Below are 27945 nucleotides of genomic sequence, written 5' to 3' on the forward strand. Positions count from 1 at the left end.
ACTGGTACCATCGTTTCTGATGGCAGGATATGGCTCAGTGATTGAGCACTCGCTTGAGGTGCAATGTCATAGAATCAATCATTCTTGATACAATCAGGGTTTTCCTATCCTAACCAGTGATCCAAGACTGGTGCATCAAAAAACATACGATATGTACCGTCCTGCAAATGGTACTTTCAGTGGGAGTAGTTTGTGGGTTTTCTCGCTCTATCCGAGGGCGGGACATAGCCCAGTGGTAAAGTGTTTGCTTGATGCGCAGTCGGTCCAGGATCGATCCCCGTCGGTGGACCCATTGGGCTATTTCTCGTTCTAGCCAGTGCTCCACAATTGGTGTAACAAAGGCCGTGGTATGTACTATCCTGTCTGTGGGATGGTGCATATAAAAGATCCCGTGCTGCTAATTGGAAAGAGTAGCCCATGAAGTGGCGACAGCAGGTTTCCTCTCTCAATATCTGTGTGGTCCTTAACCATATGTCTGACGCCATATAACCGTCAATAAAATGTGTTGAGTGCATCGTTAAATAAAACATTTCTTCTTCTTGTCGCTCTATCCTTGAATCTCTGTTATCTCTTTCGCTCAACAAAGTGTTAAAACATGTGTTATGATGTTGTTAAACAAATGTTCCTTTCCTTTCTATAATTTGTTGATATTTTTTCTGTTTGTCTTGTGTTGGCTTTTACTTTTCTCCATGCAGGCCCCCATCCACCTTACCAGTAACTTAAACCCACTGATAACAGTGGGGTTTTTTATATATATTTTTATCCCACTGTCGCCTTTCCTTTCTCTCCTTTGAATTCCATCTTATTTCTTCCCAATCTGGCAACTCCTCCTATCTTTCAACTTCTTTTGCTGTCTACCTCCACATCCCAGTCCTTGTCTCTTCAACCACGTCAGGTGCTTGTCTCTTGTGGCTATCTGTTTCACACACTACTGATATCAGTGTTTGTCACTATTTGCTACAGAACCAAGTAAAAAACAAGTCTGGGTTAAAGGGGTGTCCAGTTAAGAGAGGTTATTGTCTGTAGTGATATTGTAAAAAGAACAGTGAAAAACATCTGCTTTTTAGAGAATTCTGGTTTAAAGAGGGTCCAGTTTTGACAGGTTTCACTGTATATTGTTTTGTTTTGTTTTAATACAAAACACACATTATTATAACCTATATTTTACTTGGGAATACTCTGCAAATAAGTTTTTTTCACAAAGGTGTGAATGTTTGTTTTTACTGTTTAAAACCTGTAAGGACCCCTCTTGTCTGTAGAAATGATATGTGGAGTGTGTGTGGGTGTGTAGGTGTGGTTGTGGTTGTGTGTGTGTGTGTGGTTAGGTAAGGGGTACAATCTAGTGGAAGGGGCATGGTCTGTAATTGGGGGTGGGGGGGGGGGGGGAGAGACAAGCCATATTTTTATCTTTATTTAAGGAGAGTATGACAAAAAAAACCAACATACTTTACTTTTCGGGAATGGCAAAGCCATCTCACCCCCAGTGCGAACAGACCTGCCCCTAAGTATAATAACCTGTTTTCTATGGACACCTTGCTATAACAACCTCTATTAACTATTAAACAAATACATTGTAGGTTACTGTAAATAGTTATTTTGTCTGCAACCTGTTTTCTATGGACACCTTGCAATAACAACCTGTATTTTAATGGATAGGTTTAACTATTAAACAGATAAGTTACTGTGTTTACAAGGCACTGAATAGATGGTGTTTTTTCTCCAACCTGTTTTCTGTGGACACCTTGTATAAACAACCTTTATTTGAACGGATAGGTTTAAGTATTAAAAAAAAATTTTTTTTACTTTGATTATAAGACAGTAAATAGATTGTGTGTTTTTTCAACCTGTTTTCTATGGACACCTTATTATAACAACCAGTATTTGAATGGATAGGTTTAACTATTAAACAGATTTGTACTTTGTTTACAAGACAGTGAATAGATGGTGTTTTTCTGTAAATTGTTTTTTGTGGACACCTTACTATAACAACCTGTATTTGAATGGATATTTTAAGTATTAAACAAATGGGTTACTGTGAATACAGTTATTTTCTCCACAACCTGTTTTCTATGGACAATTTGATATAACAACCTGCATTTCAATAGATAGGTTTAACTATTAACAAATGTGTTACTGTGTTCACAAGGCAGTGAATATATGGTAGTTTTTCTGTAACCTGTTTTCTGTGGACACATTGCTATAACAATCTGTATTTCAATGGATAGGTTTAAATATCAAACAGATTTTTTTCTTTGATTACAAGCCAATGAATAGTGGGTATTTTTTTCACAACCTGTTTTTTATGGACACCTTGTTATATAAAAAAAACTATTTGAATGGATAGGTTTAACCATTAAACAGATGTGTTACTGTGATTACAAAGCAGTGAATAGATGGTGTTTTCTTTAACCTGTTTTCTATGGACACCTTACTATAACAACCTCTATTTGAATGGATAGGTTTAACCATTAAACAGATGTGTGTTACTGTGATTACAAAGCAGTGAATAGATGGTGTTTTCTTTAACCTGTTTTCTATGGACACATTGCTATAACAATCTGTATTTCAATGGATAGGTTTAAATATCAAACAGATTTTTTTCTTTGATTACAAGCCAATGAATAGTGGGTATTTTTTTCACAACCTGTTTTTTATTGACACCTTGTTATATAAAAAAAACTATTTGAATGGATAGGTTTAACCATTAAACAGATGTGTTACTGTGATTACAAAGCAGTGAATAGATGGTGTTTTCTTTAACCTGTTTTCTATGGACACCTTACTATAACAACCTCTATTTGAATGGATAGGTTTAACCATTAAACAGATGTGTGTTACTGTGATTACAAAGCAGTGAATAGATGGTGTTTTCTTTAACCTGTTTTCTATGGACACATTGCTATAACAATCTGTATTTCAATGGATAGGTTTAAATATCAAACAGATTTTTTTCTTTGATTACAAGCCAATGAATAGTGGGTATTTTTTTCACAACCTGTTTTTTATGGACACCTTGTTATATAAAAAAAACTATTTGAATGGATAGGTTTAACCATTAAACAGATGTGTTACTGTGATTACAAAGCAGTGAATAGATGGTGTTTTCTTTAACCTGTTTTCTATGGACACCTTACTATAACAACCTCTATTTGAATGGATAGGTTTAACCATTAAACAGATGTGTGTTACTGTGATTACAAAGCAGTGAATAGATGGTGTTTTCTTTAACCTGTTTTCTATGGACACATTGCTATAACAATCTGTATTTCAATGGATAGGTTTAAATATCAAACAGATTTTTTTCTTTGATTACAAGCCAATGAATAGTGGGTATTTTTTTCACAACCTGTTTTTTATTGACACCTTGTTATATAAAAAAAACTATTTGAATGGATAGGTTTAACCATTAAACAGATGTGTTACTGTGATTACAAAGCAGTGAATAGATGGTGTTTTCTTTAACCTGTTTTCTATGGACACCTTACTATAACAACCTCTATTTGAATGGATAGGTTTAACCATTAAACAGATGTGTGTTACTGTGATTACAAAGCAGTGAATAGATGGTGTTTTCTTTAACCTGTTTTCTATGGACACCTTACTATAACAACCTCTATTTGAATGGATAGGTTTAACCATTAAACAGATGTGTGTTACTGTGATTACAAAGCAGTGAATAGATGGTGTTTTCTTTAACCTGTTTTCTATGGACACCTTACTATAACAACCTCTATTTGAATGGATATGTTTAACCATTAAACCTGTGATTAAACAGAATGTGGTGTTTTCTTTACTGTGGACACCTTACTATAACAACCTCTATTTGAATGAATGTGTTAACCATTAAACAGATGTGTTACTGTGCTTACAAAGCAGTGAATAGATGGTGTTTTCTTTAACCTGTTTTCTATGGACACCTTACTATAACAACCTCTATTTGAATGGATATGTTTAACCATTAAACAGATGTGTTACTGTGCTCACAAGGCAGTGAATAGATGGTGTTTTTTTCTCTTTGAAACTTGCTCAGTGTTTTTTTCACAACCTGTGAATAAATAGTGTTTTCACAACAACCTGTTTTCTATGGACACCTTGCTATAAGAACCCCTATTTGAGTGGATAGGTTTAAGTATTAAACAGATGTGTTACTGTGCTCAACCTGTTTTCTATGGACACCTTGCTATAACAACCCCTATTTGAGTGGATATGTTTAGCTATTAAACAGATGTGTTACTGTGCTCACAAGGCAGTGAATAGACAGTGTTTTTTTCTCTTTAAAACTTCTTCAGTGTTTTTTTCACAATTTTCATAATAGTGTTTTTTCAACCTGTTTTCTATGGACACCTTTCTATAACAACCTCTATTTGAATGGATAGGTTTAAGTATTAAACAGATGTGTTGCTGTGCTCAGCCTGTTTTCTATGGACACCTTGCTATAAGAACCTCTATTTGAATGGATTGGTGTAACTGTTTAACAGATGTGTTACTGTGCTCACAAGGCAGTGAATAGACAGTGTGTTTTTTCTCTTTGAAACCTGCTCGGTGTTGATGCAGTCTGCAGCGGGATTGAAGCGTTTGCCACTTGCACATCACACTGGTGCCAACTGTGCGCTGATAAGAATGATAAATGACATTGATGGATCTTCAGAGTGGTGTCGCCGTGGCAACTGTCAGTCGACATCAGCCTCCATTGGGAACATATCATTTCTGTGCTTCCACAGTGTCTACAAAATGACAATGAATTATGATGTTTTTGTGAAACTGCCACGATGCTTTTGACAGGGAAATTATCATAAATCTTTTGTGTTACCCCACATAGGATCGTAAATATTTGAGATGAAATTTGAAATGGGCCCCATTATCATCGGTATGGGGCCTTAGCTGGCCAGAGAGTCTCCGCCTGGGTTGCACTGGGTTACGCACGCCATATTGTTCTTCTCCGATGATTGATATTAAAGAGAGAACAGGGTTGCAGTAACTCAAAGACTCAAGTGCAATTTTTAATTGCATTTATCAGATATGTCAAATGCCGTGCACAACAAGGGGAATTAGACTGGCAAGAATGCGGTGGTTTCCGATAAGACGGTTTGAAATATTTCACATGTCCAGTCTGGCAGACAGGTTTTTGCAATAGCAGACGTGTAATGAGAAATAAAACTATAGTTCTGATTAAATTAACAAGCAAAAAACTGAATCAGAGTGAACAAACTTATACTTTAATATGTTCTTATGTGAATTAAGAAAGAATAAAATTATAGTGTAATAAGTTCTGATATGAATTAAGCAGTGATAAAATTGTGGTTTAATAAGTTCTATGTGAATTAAGCAAGGATACAGTTATAGTTTAATAAGTTCTGATGTGAATTCAGCAATGATAAAAGTATAGTTTAATAAGTTCTGATGTGAATTCAGCAATTGTAAAATTATAGTTTAATAAGTTCTGATGTGAATTCAGCAATGATAAAAGTATAGTTTATTAAGTTCTGATGTGAATTCAGCAATGATAAAATTATAGTTTAATAAGTTCTGATGTGAATTCAGCAATGATAAAAGTATAGTTTAATAAGTTCTGATGTGAATTCAGCAGTGATAAAATTATAGTTTAATAAGTTCTGATATGAATTAAGCAGTGATAAAAGTATAGTTTAATAAGTTCTGATATGAATTAAGCAGTGATAAAAGTATAGTTTAATAAGTTCTGATATGAATTAAGCAGTGATAAAAGTATAGTTTAATAAGTTCTGATGTGAATTCAGCAATGATAAAAGTATAGTTTAAATAATAAGTTCTGATATGAATTAAGCAGTGATAAAAGTATAGTTTAATAAGTTCTGATGTGAATTCAGCAATGATAAAAGGGCAGGGCATAGCCCAGTGATAAAGCACTCGCTTGATGTGCACTCAGTCTTAGATTGATCCCCGTTGGTGGGCCCATTGGGCTACTTCTCCTCTAGCAAGTGCACCACCACTGGTATATCAAAGGCTGTGGTATGTGCTATCCTGTCTATAAGATGGTGCATATAAAAGGTCACTTGCTACTAATGAAAAAAGAAATGTAGCGGGTTTCCTTTCTTAGACTATATGTTAAAATTACCAAATATTTGACATTCAGTAGCCGATGATTAATAAATCAATGTGCTCTAGTGGTGTCGTTAAACAAAATAAAACTTTAAGCAATGTTACAAGTATAGTTTAATAAGTTCTGATGTCAATTAAGCAAGGATAAAAATTATGGTTTAATAAGTTCTGATGTCAATTAAGCAAGAATAAAATTATGGTTTAATAAGTTCTGATGTCAATTAAGCAAGAATAAAATTATGGTTTAATAAGTTCTGACATGAATTAAGCAATGATAAAAACTATAGTTTAATATGTTCTGATTATAGTTTAACACAAGTTAGACTATCAGTTAAGAAGCAGTGATAAAATTATAGTTTAAGTTCTGAAATGAATTAATCAATAATAAAATGATTGTTAAGAAGTTCTAATATGAAATAAGCAATGATACAAATTATATAGTTCTCATGTGAATCAAACAATGATACAAATTATAGTTTAGCGCAAATTATACTGTTAAGTAAGAAAGAAAGAAATGTTTTATTTAACGACGCACTCAACACATTTTATTTACGGTTATATGGCGTCAGACATATGGTTAAGGACCACACAGATTTTGAGAGGAAACCCACTGTCGCCACATATGCTATTCTTTTACGACAGGCAGCAAGGGATCTTTTATTTGCGCTTCCCACAGGCAGGATAGCACAAACCATGGCCTTTGTTGAACCAGTTATGGATCACTGGTCGGTGAAAGTGGTTTACACCTACCCATTGAGCCTTGCGGAGCACTCACTCAGGGTTTGGAGTCGGTATCTGGATTAAAAACCCCATGCCTCGACTGGGATCCGAACCCAGTACCTACCAGCCTGTAGACCGATGGCCTGCCACGACGCCACCGAGGCCGGTTTGTTAAGTAAGAAGCCATTATAAAGATTATGATTTAACACAAATTATATTGTTAATTAAACAATAATAAAGTTATGGTTTAACTCCAGCTCAATTTCTGAAGTGATTTAAAAAAAAAAAGAAGACTTATATAGTTTAACATAAGTTCTGATGTGAATTACAACAATAAAATCGTATATAGTTTAACATAAGTTCTGATGTGAATTGAACAACGGTGAAAATTACAGTGTAACACAAGCTCTGATGTGACTTAAAAAATTAAAAAACAAACAAACATAGTTTAACACAAATTCTGATTAAAACGCATTAATCAAAATCAAGTTTTTACACAAATTCTGATGGTAAGATGAGATCACAAGTTTTAATTTGTAGTATTAGTTATCATAAAGTATGTTTTAGTTATCAAAGTGTGTTTTAGTTATTATAAAGTATGTTTTAGTTATCATAAAGTATGTTTTAGTGCAAATCAACATGGGAACATCATTAATACACAATTTTTATTCTTTTATTTATTGATTTTCATCACTCAGATTTTTTTTCTTTCCGATACCTTTGTTCAACACCCAATAGCTGACATTTTTCTTTGTGCTGGGATATCGTTTAACATTCACTCATTCTTTCAAAGGTGAATTTATTACAGATCTGTAGCCTTTTACTACAAAAACAAATCCTTCATTTGATTCATCTATAATTTCTAACTTTATAAGCTATTATTTCATTAAAAAAAAAAATATATATATATATATAGGTTACCTGAAATACAGGTTACACGACAAAAAGACACCATACTCTGTTCTGGCATTTTCTCAAATCCTTGCTGCCTTTTTTTTTTGCTTTTTTTTGCTTGTTTTGTGGAGTTGGTAGCAAGGTACATTTCACTATGTCTATAATGGCAGAATAATGTAACAATAAATAACTTTAATTGTTCTCCCATCATTGATTTTTATCAGATGTCGGGGATATAACCATATATCTTGTGTCTATCAGGTAACCTGGCGCACCGTCTGTCCATCCATCATGGCTGGCATCAACCTCCACTCAAGATATGACTGGCGTCCGTAAATCAGCTCCAATGAATTTCCAATAATGTGATTGTTGGAGAGGCCTAAATTTGGCGAGCATATATTATGTATCAGCTATCATGTGGTGAATTTTTAACAGCGTCTGACAGGAGACAAAATGTCGTCTGTTCGTCATGTTTCAGTTGTATGTCCATATATTTTATGTAAATCGGGGAAGGGATCTAGCTCAGTCAGTAGAGCCGAGTTTAAAGTTAAAGTTTGTTTTGTTTAACAACACCACTAGAGCACATTGACGTATTTATCATCAGCTAATGGATTTCAAATATTTAATCATTCTGACAGATAGTCTTAGAGAGGAAACTCGCTAAATTTTTTCAACGGTCATGGTATGTGCTATCCTGTCTATGGGATAGTGCATATAAAAGATCCCTTGCTGCTAATCAAAAAAAGTAGCCCATGAAGTGACAACATCGGGTTTCATCTCTCAATATCTGTGTGGTCCTTAACCATATGTCCGACGCCATAGAACCTTCCTACCCAATAGCCATTGTGTATTTATGTGTCGGGGTATTGTTGAACATTCATTCATTTATTCATTCATTCCCGTGCTTATAAACCGTTTAAAGCATAAACTCTAGAATTTAAAGCAGTTTCACCCATAAAGAAAATATCATATAGCTGAAATATGGAGACTTTGCTGAAGTCCTAATATTGAACTTAAATTTTGTTGTTGTTGTTAAGCACAAGACCAAGGTCTAAGCTTATAAAAGTTTTGAAGTTCAGACTTAGTAAAATCAGAAATGTTGCATACCAGTTATATATTGTGTTGACATGACTTTTAAGTTCCCAGACTTCGTGAAAACCAGATTTTTAAAACGTTTGATGAATAGGACCTACTGCCTGATATGATAGACAATTCACTTTACCTGTCAATAATTTTGGATATATGAAGAATATATATTAGGAAATAAAATGAAGATCTCACACTACCCCGCCACAACCTCCTCACCCTCCTCACACCACATCCTCCCCAGTTCTAGATGCTATGTAGTTTATTGCATTAATAGGCTTCAACTAACTTGTAGATTGTAAAGGTATCAATTTTAATTTGTGTAGTTTAATTGCATTAATAGGTTTCAACTTATTTTCGTGCTTATATCCAATTACGGTTCAAGCATGCTGTCCTGGGCACACACCTCAGCTATCTAGGCTATCTGTCCAGGACAGTGAGTTAGTTGTTAGTTGGTTAGTGGTTAGTGAGAGAGAAGAGGGTTACACCTACCCATTGAGCCCTTAAGAACTCGCTCTGGGTTGGAGCCAGCACCGGGCTACGAACCCTGTACCTACCAGCCTGTAGTCCAATGGCTTAACCACTGCACCATGGAGGCCGGTTAATTGGTTTCATCTAACATGCAAAATGTAAATGGATCAATTCCATTATGGTTACTTTAATTAGCTAAGTAAATTAAATTAATTAAGTTAAGTGAAATATCAGATGTTTGATTGCATCGGTACACCAGTGTCATCGTGGTTGATTCATAAATACAGGTGAAATGACACTAATTGGACGGAGGGAAAGGTGTGTCTCGGAAATTCCGCTAATTTGTTTTAGTGCATTGTTAAAACTGCAGTCTAGAGTATAGACTAGAATAGAATGACTGACTGACTTAATGCCTAAAATGAATGAATGAATGAACGAATGAATGTTTAATGACATCCCAGTATGAAAAAAAATATGTCGGCTATTGGGGTTTTAGACTGAGGTAAATGCGAAAAGGAAGTATATTTTGAATAGATATTATGAAGTTTTACTTCTTTTGACATGTATACCATTCTTCAATGTATTTGGACTGTAATCTGCTTGATGGTGTAATTATAGGTTTTCTGTGTTTTATTGTTTCATTGTTAATTGTGGGGTCTTTTAGGGTGGGTGGTTTGGGGGGGGGGGTTGGTAGTGGGTGTTGTTTTTCATTTTATTTAGGTCCATGTCATGTTTTTAGATTGAATTGTGTTTATCAGAAATTGTAAGTACAGTCAAACCTGTTTAAACTGGACCCTGAACCTACCAGAATCCTGTCAAAACCATCCAAGTTTTATGGTCCCATATTTACTAAATTCTAAAACGCAACCCTCTAAAGACTGAATCCTGTCTAAATGGGATAACTATTAGGTCCCTGGTCTTTCACTGTGCCCCATTGAACTATTTCTCGTTCCTGCCAATGCTCCACAACTGGTGTAACAAAGGCCATGGTATGTACTATCCTGTCTGTGGGATGGTGCATATAAAAGATCCCATGCTGCTAATCAAAAAGAGTAGCCCATTAAGTGGTGACACTGTTTTTCCTCTCAGTATCTGTGTGATCCTTAACCATATGTCCAACGCCATATAACCGTAAATAAAATGTGTTTCAGTGGGTCATTAAATAAACTATTTCCTTCTTTTCACTGTGCTATAACTTTTACAAACTGAGTACACATTGCTCACCTGAGGTGCAGTGGGTCGCAGGAACGATGACCTTCAGTAGACTTGGGTTTTTTCCCTGCCCCAACCATTGCCCCATGACTGGTACACCAAAGGCTATGGTATGTACTGTTATGTCGATGATAAAGTGCATATAAAAGATCCCCCTGCTACTTTATTGATAGGCATAGCCAGTATGGCAGGAGTGGCTTTCATCTCTTGTTCAAATGCTGCATTCACCATGTGTTATGCTAAGCTCAGACAACCAGCTGCCAGCAGAAAGTTGGCCAACATTCCACTGTCACAACCTCTTTGACTGTCCAGTTGCTAGTCTGAGCACTCTTACAACTCGATTCTCATTGTATAACCCATTAGTTGTTAATCTGAGCACTCTTACAACTCGATTCTCGTTGTATAACCCATTAGTTGTTAATCTGAGCACTCTTACAACTCGATTCTCGTTGTATAACCCATTAGTTGTTAATCTGAGCGCACCCGCCGTAGGTTGGGATTTGGGGAAAATACAACATAGCTGTCAAGTTGGCCAACTTTGTGCTGGCAGTTGGTAGTCTGATCCTAGCATAAGATGCCAGATAGCCATAGTTTAATATGTCATTAAACATTTCTTTCACAATGCACAAAAACACCATGGACAATTTTCCACAGTGTATCAAAGGCTATGGCATGTGGCAAGTTTCCAATCTAAGACTACATGTATATATGTCAGAATTACCAAATGTTTGATTAATAAATCCCTTGCTACTAATGGAAAAATGTAGCATGTTTCCTCTGTAACACTGTCAAAATTACCAAATTCTGTCATCTAACAGCCGATAATTAATACATCAGTGTGCTCTAGTGGTTTTGTTAAACAAAATAAACTTTAAAAAAACACAACTTTAATTGTTGTTTCTGTTTATTATTATTATGTGATCCTTTGTTTATTTTTCATCTGCACAGATATCTTGTACACGGGTGGAAATTTTGAAAGCGGTTTAACAGTGTAGTGGCAAAGGCTGTTGTGTCTTTTTCTACCACCTAGAAACTTTTGGGATTTTTTAAAAATGTTTTTTGATTACATAAAATACATATTGTTTTCTTCTTTAAGTCATTACAATATACATTGATAACAATGTAACTATTACTTGCCTAAACAGTTATAAAAATAATGTTTTACTGATAAAAGTTGAATATAAAAAACAAACAAATAAAAGGTTGGGATTTTTTATAAAATACATTTTTCTAATATTAAATTTATACAAAACGTCTAGTATTTAAAAACATTAATATTTGTGTAAGTCATCTATGTGTTGTATATATGGTTAAAAGACAGTTTATTGTGTTGTTTACTTTTTATGATTAAGCTTTTAAACTTTATGAATATTTTACAGTAATACAAACACATAACTAAAATAGTGCCTACTCAGTCTGTAAGGATTTTGTGTACTCTCTAAGGGCTGTGAATCTGACCGCAGTGGTCAGTGATCTTGTTTGGGTTTGGATGGACTGGCGCTATGACCGCTGACACCTCTGTGAGTGATAGGTTTAAAACAACAACAGAAAGCCAGTGTTTTGTTCTGGTGACACTGACAGAGCTGGTCCTCTGTCTCAGGGTTGTTATGTTTATTCATTCAGCTCTCACCTGGAGGTCATTATGGAGGTGGGTGACCTTGGGGGTCGTCTCAGGTAAACACCTGTGTCCAGATGGACATTTCATAAAGCACCAGAATTAATGTGAGAACTGCAGATGTAGTCCAGTGGGTAGATCGGGGAACATTTTGTTACAGAGATCGCCACACAAAACATTAACAGTAATGAGATACAGGATTATGAAAATTTGTTTTGGTTAACGACACCACTAGAGCACATTGATTAATTAATCATTGACTATTGGATGTCAAGCATTTGGTAATTCAGACTAGTAATCATCAGAGGAATCCTACAACATTTTTCCAGTAGCAGCAACGGATCTTTTATATGCACTTTCCCACAGACAGGATAGCACATACCATGGCCTTTGACCAGTGAAGACTGCACAACAGCTGTTGGTCCAGAAACCACAAATCCGGCATCTTATCCTGCCTACCACTTAACAGTGAGGGGGCATTTTAGGTGCACTGGACAGCACATACCACAGCCTTTGAGGCACCAGTCATAGAATGCCTGTTGGAATGGGATATAACACAATGGGACAGCCATGTGTGATCAATCCTTCAATCTGTTGCCAGGGCATCTGCCAGAACCTCAAATTTGCAGAGTAATATTTTTCTGAAGAATGATGCACGGTCAGTCTAGGATTGATCCCCGTCGGTGGACCCATTGGGCTATTTCTCATTCCAGCGAGTGCTCCACAACTGGTATAACAAAGGCCGTGGTATGTACTATCCTGTCTATGGGATGGTGCATATAAAAGATCCATTACTGCTAATTGAAAAGAGTAGCCCATGAAGTGGTCACAGCGGGTTTCCTCTCGCAATATCTGTGTGGTCCTTAACTATATGTCTAACAACATATAACTAAATAAAATGTGTTGAGTGTGTCATTAAATAAAATATTTCTACCCTTTTTTCTGAAGAAAGAAAAAAAAAAAAGAGAAGATTTCAAATATAGTCTTTAGCCTGTTGGCCGATCCCAAAGCAGTAATAAAATAACATTATGTTCAGTCCTAACCTGTTTTTGCCAGTCAACCTCACCACAGGCCGGGAGATGTTGTTGCCTGCCATCCCGACGGACCTGCAAGTATTTTGAGTTTATATTTTATGATCATATCTGATCTGGCAGGTCTTGATTCAGTCCGGCAGAATTTGTAGCTTCCTGGATGGACTGTCCAGCTAGTTTAAAAATGTTCCAGTTTGCTTTTCAAAGAGTTATATAATAGTGCTATACAGCTCTGAACACGGTCTCCAATCATTGGTCATTTATTAGTGTCCGGGGCGGGATGTAGCCCAGTGTTAAAGTACTCGCTTGACGCACGGTCAGTTTAGGATCGATCCCAGTCGGTGGCCCCATTGGGCTATTTCTCATTCCAGCCAGTGCACCACGACTGGTGTAACAAAGGCCATGGTATGTACTATCCTGTCTGTTGGATGGTGCATATAAAACATCCCTTGCTGCTAATTGAAAAGAGTAGCCCATGAAGTGGCGACAGCGGGTTTCCTCTCTGTATATATCTGTGTGGTCTTTAACCACATGTCTGATGCCATATAACCGTAAATAAAATGTGTTGAGTGCGTCATTAAATAAAACATGTCCTTCCTTATTAGTGTCCCAATTTTTGTCATCAAGTTCATAAGGAATGTATATTGCACGAAAACTTATGCAAATGGGAGGTGTTGGGAGGGGTGGGGGGGGCACAAAACATGTGTTGGGGTTGGGGTGGCTAGTAAATTTGATTGTGGGGGAAGCATCCAAGCATCCAGCCAGGACTTTGTATCTGTGACACAAAGCAGGTAATGTTCGTACAGAGCTGTAGCTAGCGGGGACGGGGGGGTGGGGGGGGGGGGGTGGGGTGGGGGGGTAGTTGCCTCCCCAGAAAAAAATCTGGAAAACATAGAAACTTAAAGATAATTCTCTTCTTAACTGTTTAAGGAGTTTTAGACTATTAACTACTCAGTTGCCTACCCCACCCTCCACCCCCCAAACAAAAAATCCTAGCTACGGCCCTGTTGTATACATCCATCTTTGGTGGGTTGTATTATGGTATGGCGTTGTCCACCTTTCTGTCCATATGTCCATCTGTCCGTCCGTAAAATCTTCATTTCCAGGGCATATCTTTCTTATCAATTTGTATAGGATCATTAAACCTTGTATGCAAGTGAAAAAAATTTGTAGGGTTTTCTCTATAAGATTATATGTCAGAATTTCCAAATGTTTTACATCCAATAGCTGATAATGAATCAAAGTGCTCTAGTAGTTTCATTATAAATAAACAAACCTAACCTTTTTGGATACAAATACAACTTGGGATGGCAGTGTGTCGTGTACCATAACTAGGTCACCATGACCTACTTATCACGCATTATAGCACTGGTGTAGGAAGTGGGGAGGACATGTGCCCCCACTTTGTAGCAGCAGGGATGGGTTTTATATATTTATACATGTATTTATATATATATATATATATGTATGTATGTATGTATGTATGTATGTATATATATATATATATATATCTGTGTGTGTGTGTGTGTGTGTGTGTGTGTGTGTGTGTGTGTGTGTGTGTGTGTGTGTGTGTGTGTGTGTGTGTGTGTGTGTGTGTGTGTGCCTGTGTTTTAGGAAATCTTTGTGTGGGCCATATTACCCACCATCAGCACCTGGTGATTCATTCAAATTGAGTGCTCAGAACAAACTTACTGATGGAATCCCTGATTGTGCCACAGGCACCTCTTTCACCCCCCAAAAAGAAAGTGGTAGCATACTACAGGGGCGGCACTGTGTATAAAAAATAGTGGTGCGGCTCCGAAGTTGCCAGACTCTCCTTTCAAATTCACCTGTGAAGGACATTTTCATAGATACAACAAATATATCACCAAAAAAAGAAAGAAAAAGAAGTGGTACTGCCATTCTGCTCACCTCTTTCACCCCCCCCCCCCAAAAAAAAGAAGTGGTACTGCCATTCTGCTCACCTCTTTCACCCCCCAAAAAAGAAGTGGTACTGCCATTCTGCTCACCTCTTTCACCCCCCCCAAAAAAGTGGTACTGCCATTCTGCTCACCTCTTTCACCCCCCAAAAAGAAAGTGGTACTGCCATTCTGCGCACCTCTTTCACCCCCCAAAAAGAAAGTGGTACTGCCATTCCGCGCACCTCTTTCACCCCCCAAAAAGAAAGTGGTACTGCCATTCCGCGCACCTCTTTCACCCCCCAAAAAGAAAGTGGTACTGCCATTCCGCGCACCTCTTTCACCCCCCAAAAAGAAAGTGGTACTGCCATTCTGCGCTCCTCTTTCACCCCCCAAAAAGAAAGTGGTGCTGCCATTCCGCGCACCTCTTTCACCCCCAAAAAAGAAAGTGGTGCTGCCATTCCGCGCACCTCTTTCACCCCCCAAAAAGAAAGTGGTACTGCCATTCCGCGCACCTCTTTCACCCCCCAAAAAGAAAGTGGTCCTGCCATTCCGCGCACCTCTTTCACCCCCAAAAAAGAAAGTGGTGCTGCCATTCCGCGCACCTCTTTCACCCCCCAAAAAGAAAGTGGTACTGCCATTCCGCGCACCTCTTTCACCCCCCAAAAAGAAAGTGGTACTGCCATTCCGCGCACCTCTTTCACCCCCCAAAAAGAAAGTGGTACTGCCATTCCGCGCACCTCTTTCACCCCCCAAAAAGAAAGTGGTACTGCCATTCCGCGCTCCTCTTTCACCCCCAAAAAAGAAAGTGGTGCTGCCATTCCGCGCTCCTCTTTCACCCCGCCAAAAAAGAAAGTGGTGCTGCCATTCCGCGCACCTCTTTCACCCCTCCCCAAAAAGAAGTGGTACTGCCATTCTGCTCACCTCTTTCACCCCCCAAAAAGAAAGTGGTACTGCCATTCTGCGCACCTCTTTCACCCCGCCAAAAAAGAAAGTGGTACTGCCATTCCGCCCTCCTCTTTCACCCCCAAAAAAGAAAGTGGTGCCGCCATTCCGCGCACCTCTTTCACCCCCCCCCCAAAAAAGAAAGAAAGTGGTACTGCCATTCTGCGCACCTCTTTCACCCCCCCCCCAAAAAGAAAGTGGTACTGCCATTCCGCGCACCTCTTTAAAAAGCCCTATATTACCACTGAAATACATTCTGTTCCTATACAGATTAGAATGCCAGATTTAAAACACTAAGTCCTTGGAGTAACATTACTAGCCATTATCCCATAAATCATCACGTTATTAGTGACCTTAAAATAAGATCACATACATGTAAGTACAAGCATTTTACACAATCAACTTCTCACACATTGGCTTGATTTATGCTGCAAGCTGGTATGTTAAAACAGTGTCACTGTCACTTTTACAACATGAATTATTACTATTTTTAGTCTATTGTATTGTCTGCCAAGTTCTCTCATTGCCGTATATTTTTAATATTTGTCTCCAGTAAAAACTTTTAATTTAGCAAGCACAACAGTGTAATAAATGTTTGGGTTTTTTGTTTGGTTGGGTTTGTTGTTGGTGTTGTTTTTGGGTTTTTTGTTCAGATTGTTGGTGGCTTAAGTTAATAGACATTAATTTTTACACTTGTGGTTGACGGTATCACTGAAAATACTTACTGCTTGCCTGGTTAAAAGGTGAAATATGTGTTTCAGTTAAAAACAAGTTTATTTTGTCATAAATGAAATAAGATTTAATATTTAGAAACTTTTTCTGTTTCTTTTTTAAGGTTAAGGCCAACTGCAGTTATTTATTTACGTTAATTAAACATGTGTAAAGAATAGGGTGGGTTTTTTGTTTGTTTTTGGTTTTATTTAATTTTGAGAACTGATATTATATGGAGAGTGTGTGGGGATGGGAGCCAGTTCGTTTTATACAACCATTGGCCACAGACTTTAATTGTACATGTATTTGAACCAGATGTGTACAGAGAAAAAACTTGCAGTGGACACACCATACATTAAATGATACGGTAATTTATTAATTGTGCCTCAACCTTCCCCTTGGGATCAGTCCAAAAACAATTCTTATTTAACTTGTTAAACTGGGTTTCAGATTAAGAATTTGTTACCGATGCCAATTTTGAAATGTTTTTAACATAGGCAAAATCCTCACCTACATGTATGGCCGTTTTCAGCCCGCCTACAGTAATTTTAAACCAGTAACATTTGCAACAAATAAACGCAAAATTAAAACCCCAAAAATATCCCTCTTACCAACGGCAATAATTTTTATCCAGCTGCAAAAAAACTACCGTCAATTGTCCTCATTCGTTACATTCGAGCCTTAATAAAATATTAATTAAACAATTTCAGGATAATACACATTTAAACATCGATCTAATATTTGCAAACCATAAATTACACTGTCACTGTTTTTTTACAGTATCACATAATTTAATGATACATGCCGTGTTCATCAGTAGAATTCAAGCACCACTCAAGTAAGATGTTTTATAACCCTCGGCGAGTATTTTTCTCTTCTTCTTTTTTAACAAATACATTTTGAAATCAATAAGGAGAAAAGACAAGGTAACTGAGATGGGATTTATTCAAGTATTGGACTTGGGTGCATAAAAAAAAGGCTGGTTGAATTGCATGAAAGCCCGAGGCTTCACTCGACTCTCTAGTGATTGAGGGGAGAAGGCGTAATCCCATCACCTGCCAGATTTAATAGCGGCGGCCTTGTCTTTAGCCGACTGCCTGTCACCCGTCACGTCACCCACTCGACAGCTGTCATGAAAATTACTGCCCGACACCACCAAGATGTGTTTTAGCATCATCCAAACTGATGGGAGGCTCGTGGCTTTCAGCATGGCTAGATCTCCATCTCAATCACCTCGCATGCACGTTGGGATAGGGGAAAAAACACACACGCAAAAAAAAAAAAAAAAAACCTACAGAAACTCTGAACCAAACAGCTCGTCATTAAAGTTATCCGTTAAGACAGTATCTCTCCAGGCAGCGGTTTCCGAAGACGGAATATTCTCTCGCTGGCATTTTGGTCTCCAGTCGAAGTTAGAAATGTTTGGTTTGAGCCAGATTTGAAAGAGCGACCTCTGTTAAAAAACTTCTTATTTCTCTCCAATATTGTCCGATATAGTACAAAATTACAAAGGGGCCAGTTCTATGAAACAGCCACCTGTCTTAAACAGCCACCTGTCTTAAACAGTCACCTGTCTTCAGCAAGCACCTCTGTTAAGAAATATATTTTTCTCCCATATCATTTGATGTAGTACATATTTATCTAAGGAGCCACCCGTCTTCAACGGCCAAATCTATTAAGTAGCTGCTTGTCTTGAGACACTTTTCCATAGACAGGACAGTACATACCACAGCCTGTGATTTACCAGTTGTGGGGCACTGATTGAGATAGGAAAGGAAAAACAAAGAGTCCCTAGAGAGCAATCGATCCTGCAACCCCCAGTACCTCAGGTCAACATTCGAGCAGTGGCAAGTGACACAATTCTCAGCACATTAAAAGGGCACTTTCTTATGTGTCAAGTCATGCAGATACATGTACCATTTTTCTTCTCTTCCAAATGTCATTTCTGTGTTGGGCTTTTGTGTAATTTTTTTGTTGTCAGACATTGATACAGACATTTTATTGTGTGTGTAAGGAAAGAAAGGAAGATAATGTTATTTAGTGACACTTCAAAGCATTTGAAAGGTGCATTCTCAAGTCGCAAGTATCATGTTTTCCTTCTGTTTGTAAAGTGCTTGCTTGATGGCGGTCGGTTTGAGCAGGGCTTCTAGATTATGATAGCCCCACTCCCATGGCTAGTGATATTCGGTGTTGGGCTAGTAAATAACTACTATAACTAGCCCGACAGCTAGTGGAAAAAAAACCTTGTCAAATGCTGCATTTACTTATTTTGTAAATATGAATATCCACCCCAATCTAAGGATTTTTAAGCTCAATCTTCCTCTTTAGGTGACATATCTAATTATTACTATTAGTAAAATTATATTTATTTAAAGTAGGGCTAGTGAATTTTTAATCATGGCTAGTACATTTTTAAAATCACTGATCCCATTATAAAATTCTAGAAGCCCTGGTTTGAGATCGATCCCCATCGGTGGGCCCATTGGGCTATTTCTCGGGAGCCCATGAAGTGGTGAAAGGAGTAGCCCATGAAGTGGCGAAAAGAGTAGCCCATGATGTGGTGACAGCGGGTTTCCCCTCTCAATATCTTTGTGGTCCTTAACCATATGTCAGATGCCATATAACCGTAAATTAAATGTGTTGAGTGTGTCATTAAATAAAACATTTCCCTCCTTCCTTCTTTCTATTTTAACAGGTATTTGTGATAAAAAAAACTATATTTGAATACATCTTACATAAAATCTTTGCATAATTGACTCAGGAATATCAAAATTGTAATGTGTTGTCACTCTGCTTAAAGTGACAGACATCTAGAAATTCTTCATTATTAATCAAAATAGTAGCCAGTTCTTTGTTAAAGTAGAGATGTAATTCAAATTCAAAATGTGATGTCACACCTACTTGGCAGTCTTGTTAAAATTTTTAATAATATAAATTTTAGTAAATTAGATTATTTATTCATTGACAGCCAGTGCACCCGCACTGGTACATCAAATGCCGTGATATGTGCTGTCCTGTCTGTGGGATGGTGCATATAAAAGATCGCTTGCTCAAAGTTGAGTTGATACCTCAGGCCGGATATAATTATGTGTCTAGCATTAAATAAAACACCTTTTAGTTCACTTTTAATTTATACCAATTCACACATGTTTTTATGATTTTTATTTGAAAGCAGCGTATGTTTGACAAGTTTACTGGGTGTTGTGTTAGGTCAAACTAATGCATTAATGCTGGGCTGAATGGGAAGATAACACTGTTCTGCTAAGTAGAATAATGACAGACACATCATGCATACAGGCGTGTCAAAAACAGGCATGATGGATGACGTTTGATAGACCGGTTGATAGACTGATATTTTCTGTGTGCACCCCACTTGGTTATCTGGTAACCAGAGAGGGAAATTACATAAAAATATGTATATGTTGGCTGATGTGGCATTCTGTCAGATTACACACTCCAGATATAAACAGTTGTTAGGAAAACTCAGAGAACCAGTTTTAGTGACGTTTGTCCTCCCCTTCCTCCTCCCCCCCCCCCCCCCTTCTCCCCCATGGGGCGTTGTGTAGCTCACTGGTAGAGTGATCGTCTCAAATGGGATAGGTTGTGGGAGTGACACCCAGAGAAGATTTAGTTTTCAAAATCTTGATTAGCGATATTTCTGGTCAGTTGATAATTGATTAGCAACTTACTGTTTCAGGACTGAAAATTGTTAGAGCAATCGTTTCGTTTGTGCATTGCAAGGGACAGGATGTAGCCCAGTGGTAAAGCGCTCGCTTTAGGTGCGGTCGGTTTGGGGTCGATCCCTGTCGGTGGGCTCATTGGGCTATTTCTCGTTCCAGTCAGTGCACCACGACTGGTATATCAAAGGCTGTGGTATGTGCTATCCTGTCTGTGGGAAAGTGCATATAAAAGATCCCTTGCTGCATTAAAAAAAATGTAGCGGGTTTCCTCTGATGGTTACATGTCAGAATGATAAATCAATGTGCTTTAGAGGTGTTGTTAGGTCAGGTCAGGTCAGGTCAGGTCAGAGTGTTTAACATGCACATTCAGAACAAGCTGTTGTAGCACACGCCTGTCCTGGGCACAGGTACCGACCTCGGCCGGCACCTCTTTTTAGGACAGGGTTGGAGGAGGGACCGCCTGCACTGCCAGGTGCAAGGGAACACCAGCAGTCCGACCATAGCCGGTAACAGGCGGAGGGTGGTATGGTGCTATGGAATTTGGAAAGTCCCGTAGGATTAAGCCAAAGAGAATGGATGCGCATTTTTGAGAAGGAAATTAGGTGCAATTCTGAACGATCCACCAAAAATCAAAGATAGGGAGCTACATATAGTTTTGGAAGATTAGTATGCCGAGAGTAGCTCGAGGTGTTGTTAAACATATCAAACTTTATTTAAAAAGTCAGCGTTAGCTGTCTGTCTATGGTGTTTGTAGCACTTGGTCTATGCTGCCGTGATATATAGACTACTCCTGAATAGTACAGGGTTCTTTTATGTGCTGTTACACACAGACAGGATGGTACATACCACAGCATTTGATATGGGAAATATCCCTATGGGTCCACTGATGGTGATTAATTCTGCGACCTATCACATTTTTAAATAATGCAGGGCTTCTAGAATTTTTTAAAATCCACTAGCCTTGGGATCAGTGATTAAATGTTTTTACTAGCCACAATTAAAAATTCACTAGCCCTACCTAACTTTAAGTTAATATAATTTTACTAAATGATAGTAATAATCAGATATGTCATCTATAGAGGGAGGTAAGAGCTTAAAAACGCTAATACTGGGGGTTGGGGTGGGGTCAGGATATTCATATTTGGGCATGGCAATAGTAGTTATTTACTAGCCCAACATCGAATATCACTAGCCATGGGAGTGGGGCAACCACAATCTAGAAGCCCTGGATGATAACTGCTATTGAACCATATGTACATGGGAAGTGGATAGAAAGAAATAAATGTTTTAAGATTTTTTTTTTTTTTTATGGTTACTCAGTAACTGTTAGAAAAATATGAATTGAGTGTGTAACCATTACTAATATATGGTGTTGGGACGTATGATTTAGGACCACATATATATAGAGAGGAAGCAAGGAAATGTTTTATTTAACGACACACTCAACACATTTTATACAGTTACATGGCATCTGACATATGGTTACAGATCACACAGATACAGAGAGGAAGGAAGGAAATGTTTTATTTAACGACACACTCAACACATTTTATACAGTTACATGGCATCTGACATATGGTTACAGATCACACAGATACAGAGAGGAAGGAAGGAAATGTTTTATTTAACGACACACACAACACAATTTATACACTTACATGGCATCTGACATATGGTTACAGATCACACAGATATAGAGAGGAAGGAAGGAAATGTTTTATTTAACGACACACACAACACAATTTATACAGTTACATGGCATCTGACATATGGTTACAGATCACACAGATATAGAGAGGAAGGAAGGAAATGTTTTATTTAACGACGCACTCAACACAATTTATACAGTTACATGGCATCTGACATATGGTTACAGATCACACAGATATAGAGAGGACACACTCAACACATTTTATACAGTTACATGGCATCTGACATATGGTTACAGATCACACAGATACAGAGAGGAAACCCACTGTTGCCACTTCATGGGCTACTCTTTTCGATTAGCAGCAAGGGATCTTTTATATGCAGATTGGATAGTACATGCTATGGTCTTTGTTTCACCAATTGTGGAGCACTGGCTGGAACGAGAAATAGCTCAATGGGGCCACTGATGGGGATTGATCCTAATCCGACTGCGCATCAAGTGAGTGCTTTACCACTGGGCTACGTCCCTCCCCTTTAGAGAGGAAACCCAATGCCACCACTCCATGGGCTATTCTTTTTCAATTAGCAACAAGGATATTTTTTTTATACACTATCGTGCAGACAATATTTACACCAGTTTTGGAGATATACACATAGCCCATTGGATCCACTGACAGGGATTGATCCTAGACTGATGGCACATCAGGCGTGTACTGTATGACTGGGCTCATTGATAAAAACATCAGGATTAGAATAGCAGAATGTTTTGACATGTGTCAGTCCTGCAGCATGCATTAACGCAGATCGGATAACAGAATCGACAGTGTAGAAATAATCATTTTAAATTGGGATTCTTGTTTTTCTGATGTGGAAAGAGACTGCACAGTCGGAGAGGAAAATAATTGTTTTAATGGTATGGGAAGGGATTTGAAATGGAGGGGGGCAGGGGCAAAAAAAAAAATTGTAAACAGATTTAAAAAAAAAAAAATTAGGGTTTCTTAATGGATTATAATGGATATCTGACAGCACACAAAGATACAAATAGGAAATTAGTTGGGGTTTTTTATTGTGTGGGAGTGATTGTCATGGAGTAGAGGTTGTTACCGGAGTATATTTCCGTATCGTCAATATCATATACACGTATTAGGAATTAAAAGTGTATTATTCATAATACATTATTAGACCCGTATCGGTCCAAGTGGAGGCGACTATATGTTTCATCTCCATCCTTCTGTCTGTCTGTCAAACATATAGTTTTCCAGATGGTTTTTTACAATGCCTTGAGATAATAAGCTGGAATTTTGTGTATAGCTTTATCATGTGCTGTTGCAGATCAAGTTTGACTTTCATGTTGATTTACCCATTTTTGACAGTTATAGCCCTTGAACTTAGGAGATATGAAAATTTGTTTTTAAGACTTTTGTTTTGCAATGCCTGAGGATATCGAGATAAAAAAATGGGGTTTTTTAAATATGTTTTTGTAACTTTTTTTTCAGAAGTCCTTGAGATATTGAGCTATTATTTTGGTATAGCTCTATCATGTACTGTTACAAATCAAGTTTGACTTTCATGGCAATTTAGGCATTTTTAATGGAGTTTTAGCCCTTGAAAAAATTCCTGAGGTTTTTTTTAGACAGGAATGCTTTGAGATATTGAGCTGACATTTTGTGTATAGCTCTGTCATGCACTGTTACTAATCAAGCTTGACTGTCATGCCAATTTATTATTTTTTGATATAGTTATAGCCCTTGAACTTAGGAGATATGAAAATTTGTTTTGCAGACTTTTGTTTTGCGAAGCCTGTAGATATTGAGATAAAATTTTATATATAGCTTTATCATGTACTGTTACAGATCAAGTTTAACTTTCATGATGATTTACCCATTTTTCAAAGAGTTATGGCCCTTGACTTTAAGAGATACGAAAAATTATTGGACCTGGACAGCTTTCAGTATAAAGTTGCGATTGAAATGTTTTTGTTTGACTATGAATGCTTATGTCAATTATGGACTGTCACTGCAGTATGTTTGCTTAAATGTTAATGAACCTTGACCTCAATTAATTTACATCTAATTTGCAAAGTTATCAAATTCTGAAAGTATGTGATCTGAAAAATATCACACACTTTGATTACACTGGATTTGCTAGCTACTGGATTTGCTAGCTACATGTATAATATGATAAATACACAGTAATAGTACAGAAATGAAAATGCAAATAAGATTTTGAGTCAAGACTAGAGGGATTGTAATGAGGGGAGGGGCATGCATATATTGTACCACTAGATCTGATAGAACACAAAATTATTGTTATTGTTATTATTATTATTTCTCATTTTTATTATAATTTTGTTTTTTAATTTTATGTCTGTGTGATGTATGTTGTAGGTAGGATACACAATAGAAATGGAAGAGATCTGTGCAAATTTCATCAATGCAAACAGGGTTGTACTTTTCAGTTGTTGGGAGGCTGAAATGGAGATGGGGGGTGGTAGGGGAAAGTGGGATTACTGCAGTAGAATGTTCTGACATACGCCGATCGGCTGCTATGACAGCATTAATCTGCACTGACGGTCAGTTTGTCACAAATGTCGACTGGCGTTCTGCGTGGATCACTGCAGTGTAATTAATATATCGCCCGTCGCAGGCCGCTTGTCACGAGCATTAACACCGATGTCAAACATGCGTCACTTTAACTGACAACCTGAGGAAAAAACACTTGTGCCATGCTCATAATTCCTGCCTTAACGACGCTTTAAAAAAACGGTAATATTACATTTATTACAAGGGCAGGCAGGCAGGCAGATTTGCATACATCATAACTGACATATTTGTCTTATGTGTACAAACACGCACTCAGCGTGGGGTGTATCAACTTAACCCATGGCGTGTATCATGGGCCTGGCTTCTCATAAATCATTCCTTAATGATGTCAGTGTTTTCTTTCCTGCTGCTTTCACTCCTACCACAGGCTGGACACATCCAAACAGCTTGGTGATTTTAGACTGGTTGTCCTTGTTACAGTAGACTGGTGCACGTTGTGTGTTTCTCTCCAACAAGCATGTACAGTGACATGGTGCGAGAAGAGCGACCAGATTAAGTGATTATTGTTTAATAAACTGATGCGACCACTTCGCTAGTAGGTAGCCAGAAACTGGCCAGTGGGTTTTTATCGAACTCCGCTGGTTTCTTCTCCAATCATAGGATTCCACTCTGTATTCCAGGTATGGATTATTATCTTATAGACTTATAGGTGACAATATATATATATAATATAATATAATAAATAATATTGTAATATATATTACATCCAGTATTTGTCTTTGTTTTAATATTATATTTTATTTTAAAAAACTGATGTATAGAAAATATTAAGTAGATAAAGAAAATACACCAAATATGTTTGTATTTTGGGAGTTAAAACTTTTTATATATGTAAAGTTTGTTTTGTTTAACGACACCACTAGAACACATTGATATATTAATCATCGGCTATTGAATGTCAAACATTTGGTAATTCTGACTCGTAGTCAATAGAGGAAACCCGCTACATTTTCTTAAAGCAGCAAAGAATCTTTTATATGCATTTTCCCACAGACAGGAAAGCACATACCACAGCCTTTGACCAGTTGTGGTGCACTGGTTGGAATGAGTTTTATATATGATAAAGATGCTATTATTATTTAAGATTTGTATTCTCAAACCTGTATATTAAAGGTTAACTTTATTAGAAAGTTAAAACCAAACAATTTTTTTTTTCATTTCCAATTAAGGATGTTTCAGGTTTTGTTTTTAATACTGAAAAGCCTGCATTAAATTGTTTATTGTCTTAAATGAAAATGTACCAGTAATTTACTGCCCTTGAATAGTGACGAAATTTGTATGCCTTTCCCCCACATGCAGCTGTGACTAAGAATGACATCATGCACGGTTAACAATGTCATCTTTGTTTTTGAACAAAGTTTGGAACATTTAGTTTAGATATTTTGTAAGACAATTTGCAGTGCTTAGGTGAAAGCAAAAGTAAAAATAGCACTTTGTACTCGTTATTGGAAATACAAAGTGAACAGTAAAATATATTTGAACTGTACAGCGCATAGTTAATAATTTTACTGTGAAGTTAACCTTTAATTAGCCACCCAATGGATTATGACAATACAGCTTCTTATGACATGGGCAATGAGGTGTAGCCCAGTGGTTAAGTGCTCGCTTCATGTGCGGTCGGTTTAGGAATGATCCATATTGGTGGCTCCATTGGGCTATTTCTCGTTCCAGCCAGTGCTCAACAAGGTGTAACAAAGGCTGTGGTATGTACCATCCTGTCTGTAGGATGATGCATATACAAGATCCCTTGCTGCTAATTGAAAAGAGTAGCCCAAATAATTCCTGCAATAGCTATGATCCAATTGTTATTAATTATAATTAAGGTTATTACAGGTACGATCCTTAACATTACCAGCAATAATTAAAACAATAATAATAATAATAATAATAATAAATATATAATAATAATAATAATAAATGAATAAATAAAAAATTAAAATAATAATAATAAAACCTGACTTTTTCATAAATAGCTGAAATTATTCAGTTTCAATGGAAAATATGTCATTGATGGAACAATATCTTCGGATGTATTCATTAATCAATATGCTAGGATGTTGTCATATTAAACTATATGTCAGGGTGTTGCACACATGTTAATTAATGTGTTGGGATATTGTACACATTAAGCTATATGTCAGGGTGTTGCATACATGTTAATTAATGTGTTGGGATATTGTACACATTAAGCTATATGTCAGGGTGTTGCACACATGTTAATTAATGTGTTGGGATATTGTACACATTAAGCTATATGTCAGGGTGTTGCACACATGTTAATTAATGTGTTGGGATATTGTACACATTAAGCTATATGTTAGGAAGGAAGGAAATGTTTTATTTGACGACGCATTTTATTTACGGTTATATGGCATCAGACATATGGTTAAGGACCACACAGATTGAGATAGGAAACCCGCTGTTGCCACTTCATGGGCTACTCTTTTCGATTAGCAGCAAGGGATCTTTTATATGCACCATCCCACAGACAGAGTAGTATATACCACGGCCTTTGGTATACCAATCGTGATGCACTGGCTGGAACGAGAAATAGCCCAGTGGGCCCACCGACAGGGATCGATCCCAGACCGATCACACATCGAGCGGGCGCTTTACCACTAGGCTTTATGTTAGGATGTTGTACACATTACTCAATAAGTTGGGATATTATACACATTACACAATGTTTTGGGATGTTGTACACATTACACAATGTTTTGGGATGTTGTACACATTACACAATGTTTTGGGATGTTGTACACATTACATGATGTTTTGGGATGTTGTATACATTACGCAATGTTTTGGGATTATGTACACATTAATTAAGGCACACAAGACTTGGTTACTATAGTGTAACCCCTCTAAACCGGACACCCTTGGGACAAAGACAAATGTCCAGTTTTAAGAGGGATCCGGTTTAGATAGGTTGAGTTCTGTAAAACATCCGGTATTGAGGGAATTTCGGTTTACAGAGGGTCCAGTTTTAAGAGCTTTCAATGTACTTAACAACACCCTGTGGATCTTCTTTTTAAGTGGTGGGACATTAATCTGTTTGTTAAGATTTGTTTTACTGGTGTTGATAAACTAGCGCTGGCCATGACAAATAGCCAGTCTGTGGTCCAACAAGCCTCCTGTCAGATTCCAGAAATGTTCTCTTCACCGGTGATGAAGTAGGAGCAAGATTATAATAAAAAAAAGTGTTCTTGTCTCATCGGGTCTGGGTGACAGCTTCCCTCACGTGAACTCACACAAACAATGGAGTGTCAGCCGGGTGTTTGCTGATTTAGTGTCTGTCACCTGTTGTTTCATCCACGACAATTTACGAGACTTTGTGCCCCCCCACCACCA

General features: G+C 37.4%; 1 protein-coding gene across 3 annotated transcripts in view; it reads left to right on the top strand.

Moving 5' to 3' along the window:
• The window catches only part of LOC121389413, a 130902-nt gene that overhangs the window by 69140 nt on the left and 33817 nt on the right, over nt 1-27945 (top strand). The window contains exon 1 of one of the 3 annotated variants that reach the window (XM_041521032.1): nt 24947-25214. The exons of the other annotated variants lie outside the window; for them this stretch is intronic. The gene's annotated coding sequence lies outside the window, so the exon portion shown is untranslated. Of the gene's footprint in view, nt 1-24946; nt 25215-27945 lie in introns of those variants that run through there. 3 annotated transcript variants of the gene reach the window in all.

Source organism: Gigantopelta aegis, chromosome 14 (assembly GCF_016097555.1).
Source record: "Gigantopelta aegis isolate Gae_Host chromosome 14, Gae_host_genome, whole genome shotgun sequence".
Taxonomy (NCBI): Eukaryota; Metazoa; Mollusca; class Gastropoda; order Neomphalida; family Peltospiridae; genus Gigantopelta; species Gigantopelta aegis.